At 45.4% G+C, this 11,996-nt stretch overlaps 1 protein-coding gene across 2 annotated transcripts in view; it reads left to right on the top strand.

Moving 5' to 3' along the window:
* Window positions 1-667: 667 nt before the first annotated feature.
* The window catches only part of SLC16A9 (solute carrier family 16 member 9), an 83,559-nt gene continuing 72,230 nt past the window's right edge, over window positions 668-11,996 (top strand). Inside the window, exon 1 of one of the 2 annotated variants that reach the window (XM_006074798.4) lies at window positions 668-1,329. The gene's annotated coding sequence lies outside the window, so the exon portion shown is untranslated. The remainder of the gene's footprint in view (window positions 1,330-11,996) is intronic. The other variant, XM_006074794.4, reaches the window with a different exon arrangement.

The raw sequence follows: 11,996 nt of genomic DNA, 5'->3' as shown, positions 1-11,996 counted from the left end.
ATGAAACAGGGAGGCTAAGGAAGCGTATGCAGCTTCATTTGGACTTCAGAAACCAACCCTTGGCAAGGTGTAGAGTCTTTGTCTAGGTCAGAACTAGAGGAGATTCAGTGTATAAAGGAAATTTGCATCTCAGTGGTGGATGGTCACAGCCCTCTTTGAGAAGCTAGTAGAATGTATGGTGTCCCTTCTCAGAAATACCCATATATACAGGAACACAAAAGTTGCACATCGCTTTAGGAGGTTGCCATAGCTGGTAAGCACTAGATACCTACCTATGGACTGGCCCCAGTCCGCTGCGGCGACTGGAAATCTCAGCGCCATGCCTGTTACCTTTTAACTGAAGACAGGAGTGTATCTTTAGCGCAGCGCATCTGCCTTATAGACAGAACGTGCTCAGACGCAGCCTCTCTGCTTCAGCACACTTTGTGCACTGCAGGGGCGCCCCCCTTTTGCTTGGAACTGTCACAAAGGACAGCACTTGGCATCCTCACTCCTTACTGCTCAGGAGCACCGACTCCTCAAAGTTCTGGTGCCCGTTTCTCTGGGATCGCTGCCAGCTCCGGCTAGGAGGGCGCCCGGCGGCCCAGGAGCCTGGGAGACCCGGGGGGCACTCGCACTCATCTCCACACTCGGGCTCGCTTCAAGTGCGCACGGTCCTGGACCGGCCGGCGCGAGCACGCGGTGGGCGGCGGGGGCGCAGCGGCGCCGGGGGACGCGCGAATGTGCGCACCGATAGGGCGCCTGGCCGGCGGTGCCCAGCTCTCCCGCGGCTTCCGTGGCTCCGGGCCGGGCCGGGGCCGCGGCCCCCACACTGCCCTCCCTCCGCCCGGCCGCACTGGCCGGGCTGGGAGCCGCGAGAGCAAGAGCAGCGCCCCTACCGCCCGCTTTTCCACCTCCATCTCCTCTGCCTCCTCCTCCTTCCCCCAGCCACCCGCTCAGTCACAACCGGTTCAGACTGGCCAGGGTGCCCCGCAAAAGAGAGAGACCGGGGGGAAAACCACGAGAAATAACTTCCCAAGGAGAAGGAGGGCGAGAAGGTGGAGCCCACTGGAGGGGCCGGCTCCCTCCCTCCATGTGGCCGCCGCCGCCGCTGCCGCGGGGCTCGGCGGGGGCAGAGGGCGGCGGCTCCCGGGGCAGCCTGTAGCGGGACGAATTGCCCAATACTCCGGCAGGGGCCGGGGCCGGGGCCGAGCCCCCGGATAAATAGCCTCCCGGCAGGCCCGGAGCTGCCGGGGAGAGCGGCGGCCGCGGTTCTCCCCGCACCACCCGCCCGGGCAGTGCGCCCTGTGCTGCGCTCCGGAGACGCCGCTCACTGCGGCCGGTACCCAGGTAAAAAGCTGGAGCTCGCGGGGAGGGTCCGGGGGTCGGCGGTCCCCCGTCTGCCTCCCAGAGGCTAGGAGAAACTCTTCGGTCTCCGAGCGGCCGGAGACGGCGGGGGCGACGCTGTCATCTGGGGCCAAGCAGCTCGGAGCCGGTTTCTTGTTTGGAGTGTGTGCGGGGGAGCTGAGAGCCTCTTCGGGGTGTTCGCGCCCACCGCGTGACAACTCCCAACCCTTTGGTAGGGTGCTGCCCTGCAGCGGGCCAGTTTCCCCAGCGCTCTGAGGGCGGTATTGTGCACGGAGTTGGACGGGAGAGAGGGAGAAAGGAGGTCCTGTGCCCTCGGATTGAGCTCGGGTTAGAGATCTACGCCGGGGCTGCCAATGGCAGAGCAGGGTGGGAGTTGAGGGGGAAGCGACTCAGGTGAGCCCCTGTTACCCAGGGGGCACGAGGCCTCCAAGTGCCCTGGTTGGGAGCTGGTGCACGCAGATGACCCCGGGAGGGTCGCACTGGGGCGCCCAAGGGTTCTAGGCGCGGCGCCAGCTTCAGCACCGCGGGGTCAGCTCGGGCGAGCGCAGGAGGCACGCCTGGACACAAAGCCGGAACTTGCGAGGACCTGATGTTTCACGCTCCATCTGTGGCTTACTCTAGGTAACCACCTCTAGATTCAGGAGCTCCTAGAGGGTTCGGAGAGAAATAATAAACGCTTAAAAACTTGGTCATCAGAAGTAGATCAGTGCTTCTTAGGTTGCTATGTCTAATCCAGCCCAAAGCAATCAATATATCCTGGAGGTTAGGTAGGATTTACACTAAATAGACATACTACTTACACAGTGAGTTATTTAATATCTTGTGTTTTTGAATCAGTGTCTTGGGTCACAGTTAGTTTGGATGTATTTTTTTTAATCTTGAATTACCTGGATAGTAGCTCAGGTTGCAGGTGAGTTCCCCCCTTCCCCGCCAAGTAGGATTTTCAGTTGTTCCAGCAAATCTGTTAATTGGGTATGTCCTAACAGTTTCACAGATTTGAGTTGGTTTCAGCTATGAGAAATTGCTCTGGCTGGTTCAGGCAGAGGACCGAGGAAGCTCGACAAGATTCTGAAGAGAAAGCACCAATTATTCATTTCTAGGATTACACCTTCTTTTTAAATACCTTGTGGATCATAACAGGGTTATCCATGTCATTGCTAGAAAGAAATGTGTTTCTTTTCAGGCCCTAGAAGTGGAAATTACATAATAAAATAGCTTAACCTGCAATTTTGCAATAACTCATACTTGTAGCAGCCCTGACTGCCCAAGAACACACTTCTCTGTTTCTTCCCTTTTGTGTGTGGGCAAGAGGGGGTAACAAGGACCCTTTTTCTCTGTGGGATGCCTATAGGAAAAGACAAAAGATACTCAGAGGTAGATCAGGACACTGGGAAGCCTTCTCTAATTTCTGACTGAGACTCTGAAAAGATGGTGGTGATATGTGCGTTGATTGGTGTCTGAATCTGTATCAAGGCATAGCTTGGTGCTTTGGGTGTGGTTCTGGTCATAAAATTAGAGCAAGAGAATGACAATTAGATGTAGTTAGCTTTTCAAGCTTTATTTTCTCACCTGATACTTTGAGCCTGCAATTTTTTTAGTCTTTCTTGAGCGAGTCATTACTTGAACTTACTTCATACAATGCAATTGGGTATAGAAAGCCCGTGGGTAGGTACAAAAGAAACAATGTCTTGCTTGCTTAATTATTGCTTTACAAGCAAGTATCACCTAATGACTTTAATTTTAATTAAAGTTGGAGAGAATGCATATATTTTGAGCTAGCTGGCCTTTTCTTTGGGAGGTTCTTTGTAGACATTCGAGTGTTCCCTGCAGATAATGAGCTTGAAGTGTGACTTAAAACTGAGTTCAAGGAAAGAACACATGACCCCTGCCTTCAAAGCATTTAGTCTGGTGGGAAAGATAGGCCTGTTTATAAATATCTATAATACATGATAGTAAAAATGTAGTCATATGGCAGTGACATCAATAGTGTATGATTGAATGGCAGAGAGGTTCATTCAGGGTTAAGAAATGAGAAAAGTTATGTGGTGGGTGTGGCATCTGAGCTAAGACTTGAAGAAGGAAGAGGATTTCCTTGATGCAAAGGAGGGCTGCTGGAACAAGCATGTTGCATGGAGATGTGCAAGTCTGGTGTGTTCAAAGGTAGCAGAGCAGTTTGGAATGGCTGGAGTCTGGAATTTTAGATAAGACTGGGAGGTAGAACGGGGCTAGATTATGGAGATGACAAGCCATGGTAAGAAATTAAAGTGTGATTGAACATTATTATTGTATTTATACTAACAGGGTTAACATCCTTCCCTGTAGTTTATTCCTTGAAGTTCAGTTTTGTGAGCGTCCCCTAATAAGTAAATGAACAAGATCTTAATAGCATTTACTTTCTATAGATGTGAAAGAGTAATGTGTTTTCAAGTAGATTTCAATGCTTTAATCAAATCCAACAATTATTTCCCCTGAATTTGCAATCTTGTGATACAACAACTTTTAGTTTGATTAAAACTTTGAATAGGAAAATACCCCCACTTTCCTGGGTCAATATGCAGAGTATAGTCACTTTCTGTTCACTGTTTCAATTATTGACAGTAATAATAATTGTTATTAATCTTTATTAAACATGACATATTAAGTGAGCTACATACCTTCTTTTATCTAGGGAGACATAATTTTAAACTTATTCTGAGAATTTCTTTTTGACCTCATTGCGCAGCATGTGGTATCTTAGTTCCCTGACCAGGGATCAGTCTGAAGGCCCTGGCATTGGAAGTGCAGAGTCTTAACCACTGGACCACCAGGGAAGTCACATTGATCTCTTGATCTTGAGAATTTTAATAAGGTCACTCACCTAAGTAAATGGTAGAACCAGGTATTGAACCCAGGAAGTTTGTCTTGATAGCCCATTCTTTGGGCAGGGGCATAATGTATGTTAACTGTTATTCACAGTAATTAGAAATTGGGCCTGCTACCTGTAGAAGTTTTTCTCTGTTTTTCCTTTGCATCCTCATTTCTATCGTTTTAATTTTATTTTTTAATTTATATAATTGCCATATAAAATATTACTTTTAGGTGTACAACATGATGATTCTAAATATATATATACTGCAAATTGGTGACACAGTAAGTTTAATTAACATGCACCACCGTAGTTCTAATTTTTTCATGTGTCTGATGAGAACTTGAGGATTTCCCTGTAGCTCAGATGGTAAAGAATCTGCCTGCAAAGCAGGAGACCAGGGTTCGATCCCTGGGTTGGAAAGATCCTCTGGAGAAGGGAATGGCAATCCACTCCAGTATTTTCTCCTGGAGAATCCCATGGACAGAGAAGCCTGGTGGTCTACAATTCATGGGGTTGAAAAGAGTCGGACACTAACACACACAACACAATGAGAACTTTTAAAATCTACTCTTTTGGCGACTTTCAAATATATACCACAGTATGTTACAGTCACTGTACTGTACATTATCTGATTATTTTTACTTTATAGGTTCAGCGATGACCCGTATTTCAGTGTTTTAACACATCTTCAAACTTGTTTCTTAAATTAATCAGTCTATTTTGGGCTGTGCTGGGTCTTCATTGCTATGTGGGCTTTCTCTAGTTGCAGCAAGCAGGGGCTACTCTCTTGTTGCAGTGTGCAGGCTTCTCATTGCCGTGGCTTTTTTTTTTTTTTTTTTACTTATTGCAGAAAAATGGGCAACAGGGGCTTCAGTAGTTTCTGCTTCCCAGGCTCTAGGGTACAGGTTCAATAGTTGTGGCGCATGGGCTTAGTTGCTCCAAAGCATGTGAGATCTTCCAGGATCAGGGATCAAACCTGTGTCTCCTGCATTAGCAGGCAGATTCTTCACCTCTGAGCCACCAAGGAAGCCTCATCTTCAAACTATTATATGATCTTGTGCTTTTATGACCCACTCAAAAGAAACTCTTAAGCTCTTTGAGAAGAGATGGGGTATGAGATGAGAAAAACTTTAGTGAATCTCACAGCCTTAAATACAAAGACGCAGTTCAGTTCAGTCGCTCAGTCGTGTCCGACTCTTTGCGACCCCATGAATCTCAGCACACCAGGCCTCCCTGTCTATCACCAACTCCCCGAGTTCACTCAAACTCATGTTCATCGAGTTGGTGATGCCATCCAGCCATCTCATCCTCTGTCGTCCCCTTCTCCTGCCCCCAATCCCTCCCAGCATCAGTCTTTTCCAATGAGTCAACTCTTCGCATGAGGTGGCCAAAGTACTGGAGAAGAAATCCCAGGGCTGATCTCCTTTAGAATGGATTGGTTGGATCTCCTTGCAGTCCAAGGGATTCTCAGGAGTCTTCTCCAACATCACAGTTCAAAAGCATCAATTCTTTGATGCTCAGCTTTCTTTATAGTCCAACTCTCACATCCATACATGACCACTGGAAAAAACCACAGCCTTGGCTAGACGGACCTTTGTTTGCAAAGTAATGTCTCTGCTTTTCAATATGCTATCTAGGTTGGTCATAACTTTCCTTCCAAGGAGTAAGCATCTTTTAATTTCATGGCTGCAGTCACCATCTGCAGTGATTTTGGAAAAAAAAAAAAAGTCTGACACTGTTTCCACTGTTTCCCCATCTATTTGCCATGAAGTGATGGGACCGGATGCCATGATCTTCGTTTTCTGAATATTGAGCTTTAAGCCAACTTTTTCACTCTCCTCTTTCACTTTCATCAAAAGGCTTTTTAGTTCCTCTTCACTTTCTGCCATAAGGGTGGTGTCATCTGCATATCTGAGGTTATTGATATTTCTCCTGGCAATCTTGATTCCAGCTTGTGCTTCATCCAGCCCAGTGTTTCTCATGATGTACTCTGCATATAAGATAAATAAACAGGGTGACAATATACAGCCTTGACGTACTCCTTTTCCTATCTGGAACCAGTCTGTTGTTCCATGTCCACATCTAACTGTTGCTTCCTGACCTGCATACAGGTTTCTCAAGAGGCAGGTCAGGTGGTCTGGTATTCCCATCTCTTTCAGAATTTTCCACAGTTTATTGTGATCCACACAGTCAAAGGCTTTGGCATAGTCAATAAAGCAGAAATAGATGTTTTTCTGGAACTCTCTTGCTTTTTCCATGATCCAGCGGATGTTGACAATTTGATCTCTGGTTCCTCTGCCTTTTCTAAAACCAGCTTGAACATCAGGAAGTTCACGGTTCACATATTGCTGAGGCCTGGCTTGGAGAATTTTGAGCATTACTTTACTAGCGTGTGAGAAGAATGCAATTGTGCCGTAGTCTGAGCATTCTTTGGCATTGCCTTTCTTTGGGATCGGAATGAAAACTGACCTTTTCCAGTCCTGTGGCCACTGCTGAGTTTTCCAAATTTGCTGGCATATTGAGTGCAGCACTTTCACAGCATCATCTTTCAGGATTTGAAATAGCTCCACTGGAATTCCATCACCTCCACTAGCTTTGTTTGTAGTGATGCTTTCTAAGGCCCCCTTGACTTCACATTCCAGGATGTCTGGCTCCAGATTTCTTGGAAGAGCATCAGTTTCATGTATTCTTTTCACTCTTCCCAGCAAATCCCCCACATGCACCAGATATTTTGGTATTTCAGCATCCTGTATATATTACCATGTGTCTTCAGAGTTTTTACTCTGAAAATTGTATAGGAAATCTACTAGTTTGTAGGTGACATGCTAAAGTATGTATTCAGGCAAAAGACTGGATTCTACATAATCATGTACAAGTTATACAAAACATGTACTAAGCAAAATGACACACCACTGGAGACAGCGTCATCAGAGTTTTCTTCACCAGAACTTCACTGCTACTCTTAATACTTGGACCCAGTTTTATGGGATATGGGTTGTATGGAATCAAGATAAGCTGAGACAAAAGCCTGGTAGCATAGGGAGCATGATAAATGCCTGTGATAAATGAAATGATGGTACCAACTCACATCCAAGTCTCTGGCCCTCACTTTGCCTATACTGACTCTGTTAAATCTCTAGATCTATCTTTTTGTTTGTTCTCAGACTCTGAATGGTTTATGAACTCTGCTATTTACTCTTCTGTTCCTGAGAGCAGGACTGGAAATAGGTGGCTTTTCACTGGATGGGTCAGTAAGGGGTCTTGAGATGCGTCTCTCCCCTAACAAAATATCTCTAAACCTCAGTTTCCTCGTGCTGTGCTGTGCTTAGTTGCTCAGTCGTGTCCAGGTCTTTGCGATTCCATGGACAGAGGAGCCTGGCTCCTGGATTCTCCAGGCAAGAATACTGGAGTGGGTTGCCATGCCCTCCTCCAGAGGATCTCCCTAACCCAGGGATCAAACCCAGGTCTCCTGCATTGCAGATGGATTCTTTACCTGCTGAGCTATCAGGGAAGCCCCAGTTTCCTCATCAGTTCAGTTCAGTCGCTCAGTCGTGTCCGAATCTTTGTGACCCCATGAATCACAGCACACCAGGCCTCCCTGTCCATCACCAACTCCCGGAGTTCACTCAGACTCACGTCCATCGAGTCAGTGATGCCATCCAGCCATCTCATCCTCTGTCGTCCCCTTCTCCTCCTGCCACCAACCTCTCCCAGCATTAGAGTCTTTTCCAATGAGTCAACTCTTCACAAGAGGTGGCCAAAGTACTGGAGTTTCAGCTTTAGCATCATTCCTTCCAAAGAAATCCCAGGGCTGATCTCCTTCAGAATGGACTGGTTGGATCTCCTTGCAGTCCAAGGGACTCTCAAGAGTCTTCTCCAACACCACAGTTCAAAAGCATCAATTCTTCGGCTTTCAGCCTTCTTCACAGTCCAACTCTCACATCCATACATGACCACAGGAAAAACCATAGCCTTGACTAGACGGACCTTTGTTGGCAAAGTAATGTCTCTACTTTTTAATATGCTGTCTAGGTTGGTCATAACTTTTCTTCCAAGGAGTAAGCATCTGTTAATTTCATGGCTGCAGTCACCATCTGCAGTGATTTTGGAAAAAAAAAAAATAAAGTCTGACACTGTTTCCACTGTTTCCCCATCTACTTGCCATGAAGTGATGGGACCAGATGCCATGATCTTCGTTTTCCGAATGTTGACTTTTAAGCCAACTTTTTTACTCTCCTCTTTCACCTTCATCAAGAGGCTTTTTAGTTCCTCTTCACTTTCTGCCATAAGGGTGGTGTCATCTGCATATCTGAGGTTATTGATATTTCCCCCAGCAATCTTGAATCCAGCTTGTGCTTCTTCCAGCCCAGCGTTTCTCATGATGTACTCTGCATATAAGTTAAATAAGCAGGGTGACAATATACAGCCTTGATGTACTCCTTTTCCTATTTGGAACCAGTCTGTTGTTCCATGTCCAGTTCTAACTGTTGCTTTCTGACCTGCATACAGGTTTCTCAAGAGGCAGATCAGGTGGTCTGGTATTCCCATCTCTTTCAGAATTTTCCACAGTTTATTGTGATCCACACAGTCAAAAAAGGCTTTGGCATAGTCAATAAAGCAGAAATAGATGTTTTTCTGGAACTCTCTTGCTTTTTCCATGATCCAGCGGATGTTGGCAATTTGATCTCTGGTTCCTCTGCCTTTTCTAAAACCAGCTTGAACAGAGGAAGAAATTGAGGAATTGTTAAGATTGTGGGCAGTAAGTTCTCTAGGTTCACCCGGGCTGACTGGCCTCTTAGAGCAGCAGACCAGGGTGGGAGGTGGGGAGAGCACAGGTGAAACTCCAAGACAAGTCAGCCTTGGTCCTGTGAAAGGGAGAGGAGGGAGTGGAAGGAGCTGGGGAGAACATGCCCATTCATGAGGGCTGGAGCTACCCAGTTCCAGCCAATTATTATGTAAGAACAAGAGCCCAGTGTTGCCAGATCTTCAAGAGAATCCGGAAATTCAGATTTTGATGGGAAAACATTGGCAATTCATTCAACATGGCTAAAAATAAAAGAAAATAAGAATTGGGCAGGCCAAACAAAACACCTCTAGAGATCAGATTTGGCTTTTTTGCCACTAATTTGCTAGATGACTTCCAAGCTTTCTTCTGGTTTCAGACTTCCATGATCCTGCACTCAGTCCATCTGATCTCTAACCCACTTCTTCTTTACTGACACATAGTCCAGTACTCACTGGATCTAAAGCATGATAACTTTGGAAGATCTCTTTGGTGAGTGCTGGACCATGATAGATTTATAAGGCCTTTAAGATCAAAGAATGCCCTTTTTCGATGGCCATGCTGTTGACATAATTCAGAGGCCCTGGCAGTTAATTGCTTGTGTTAATTATCCCTTTCAGGGACAGTTAGTTCGGTTTAATTCCAGGACCCAGAGCTGTTTCTCTAAATATTTTCCTTCCTGTTCTTTCTTCTCACTCAAATGTAAGAAGATAATGACAGCTGGAAAATAGATCCTGGTTTTCACTTGGACAAGGTGTATTTATAAGCTTAGTTTTTTCTTTTCTTTATTTATTTTTTGCCATGCTACTCAGCTTGCAGGATCTTAGTTCCCTGATTAGGGATGGAACCCAGACCCCTGGTCTTCGAAGCTTGAAGTCCAAACCACTGGATCGCCAGGGAATTCCCAACAGGCATCTTTACCTGAGCAAGAGTCTGCCCTGTAGTCTGTCTCTCTTCTTAGTCTGGGGATGTTCTTCAATTGCAACAAGGTGAATAAGTTAAGAGTTTGGCTCTTATGTGTTAATATGGAAGTTTAGGGGTTTTTTAAAAAGCATATTTATATGGATCCCCAAAAATAAAAATGAGAACAAAAGTAGTGGACTAGCATGTGATTCCAATCTCCAGTTCTTTTGAATAACTCATTCCTGGGGGAACAGTACAGTTCAATTCTATAATATAATATTTTTAAAGCAGAGTTTCATGAATGTGATGAGCTAAGATGTGTTCTTTGCTTTATGCTAATAAGCTGTTTTACAAACAAGTGGGCCAGCCTCTACCTGAAAAGCTCAGAGCAGATATTGAAACAGGAAGGAAGCATCTGAGTAAAGGAAGCCTGGCGTTTTCAGAGAAATCACAGAGCTTACTGGGACTGAGCTGACAGAGAGGACCAGAGGAAGGCTGTCAATGACAGTTCTGAGCCACACTTTGTCCTTGTCCCTTCTCCAGTGGTGAGTTGACCCTCCCTTGCACCTATGGGAGTTTGTCAGCCAACCCTGGATGTTTATCATTTAAAACAAACCTGAAAGAATCAGGTAATTGCCTGATCATTAAAGACATACCATCTGATCTTATACTGGTAACAATTTTGAATTTGAAAAGTCAACTCTATGTTTACCCATGTATTTGGCTAGCCTTTCAGGTTTAATGATGGAGGCAGGCTCTAAGCCCTTTGGAGGAAGGAACCACATCCACCTTCTGTCCACAACACCTTCCAGATACATTCATTTTCTTCAAAATACATTCATTTTCTTTGAAATAAACAAATACCTCCCAAATGTACTCAGTTCTTTCTGTTGAATGAAAGCTGTATGGTTAATCATTTTGATATATGGAAGATTTAGGTCAGTAGGCTTTCTATGCATTCATTTATTCATTCATTTCATAAAGACCTATTGAGCCTTTACTATGTGCCAAGCGCAATTCTTAGTGCTAGGGATGCAGGATAATCTTGTTGGTTACATACCTTAATGAATAATAATATATTGTGATAAATGTTGTAAGAACAAGATTGCCCAAATTATTGTGAGGCCTTTGAGAAGGAATGACTAACTGTTGAAGGGTTTGGGTGGCATCAAATAAGAGGAGACATTTAGGCTAAGTCAAGAATTGATGCTTTTGAACTGTGGTGTTGGAGAAGACTCTTGAGAGTCCCTTGGACTGCAAGGAGATCCAACCAGTCAATAAAGGAAATCAGTCCTGAATATTCATTGGAAGGACTGATGCTGAAACTGAAGCTCCAATACTTTGGCCACGTGATGTGAAGAGCTGACTCATTGGAAAAGACGGTGATGCTGGGAAAGATTAAAGGCAGGAGGAGAAGGGGATGACAGAGGATGAGATGGTTGGGTGGCATCACTGACTCAATGGACATGAGTTTGAGCAAACTCTGGGAGATGGTGAAGGACAGGGAAGCCTGATGTGCTGCAGTCCATGGGGTTGCAAAGAGTTGGACACACCTGAGCAACTGAACAACTTGAAGCAGGAGTTTCATAAAGGATTACAGCTTTTCCAGCAGCTGGTGGGGAGTGAAGAGTCTAAGGCGTGCAGGAGGAGAGGAGCATGGTTTAAGGGATGAATTGTGACAGTGGTGTGAAGAGCCCAGGTTTTGGTAATCCTGCAGAGGTAGTTGGGGCTGAATTGTTGCAAATCTTTAGAGAAAATAGAAAGAATCAGGTAGCTAGCTGGGTATTGAAAGATCTAAATACCAAATGTCATATGAACAAAATACAGATTTGTAAAACCAGTTTTTATTTTTTATTTATAATTTTTTATAATTAAAAAATTTTATTTATATATTTTTGGATGTGCTGGGTCTTTGTTGCTGCACAGGCTTTTCTCTGCAACTATGCAGAGAACAGGGGCTGCTCCCTAGTTGTGTTCGGGCTTCTCCTTGTGGTGGCTTCTCTCGTTGCAGAGCGCAAGCTGTAGGGCACATGGGCTTCAGTAGCTCCGGCTCCCAGGCTCTAGAGCACAGGCTCGATAGTTATGGCACACAGGATTAGTTGCTCCACGGCATGT

The sequence above is a fragment of the Bubalus bubalis genome, chromosome 4 (assembly GCF_019923935.1).
Source record: "Bubalus bubalis isolate 160015118507 breed Murrah chromosome 4, NDDB_SH_1, whole genome shotgun sequence".
In the NCBI taxonomy this organism is placed as follows: Eukaryota; Metazoa; Chordata; class Mammalia; order Artiodactyla; family Bovidae; genus Bubalus; species Bubalus bubalis.
The sequence above is the reverse complement of the archived record's forward strand: the minus strand, read 5'-3'. Positions and strand labels throughout refer to the sequence as shown.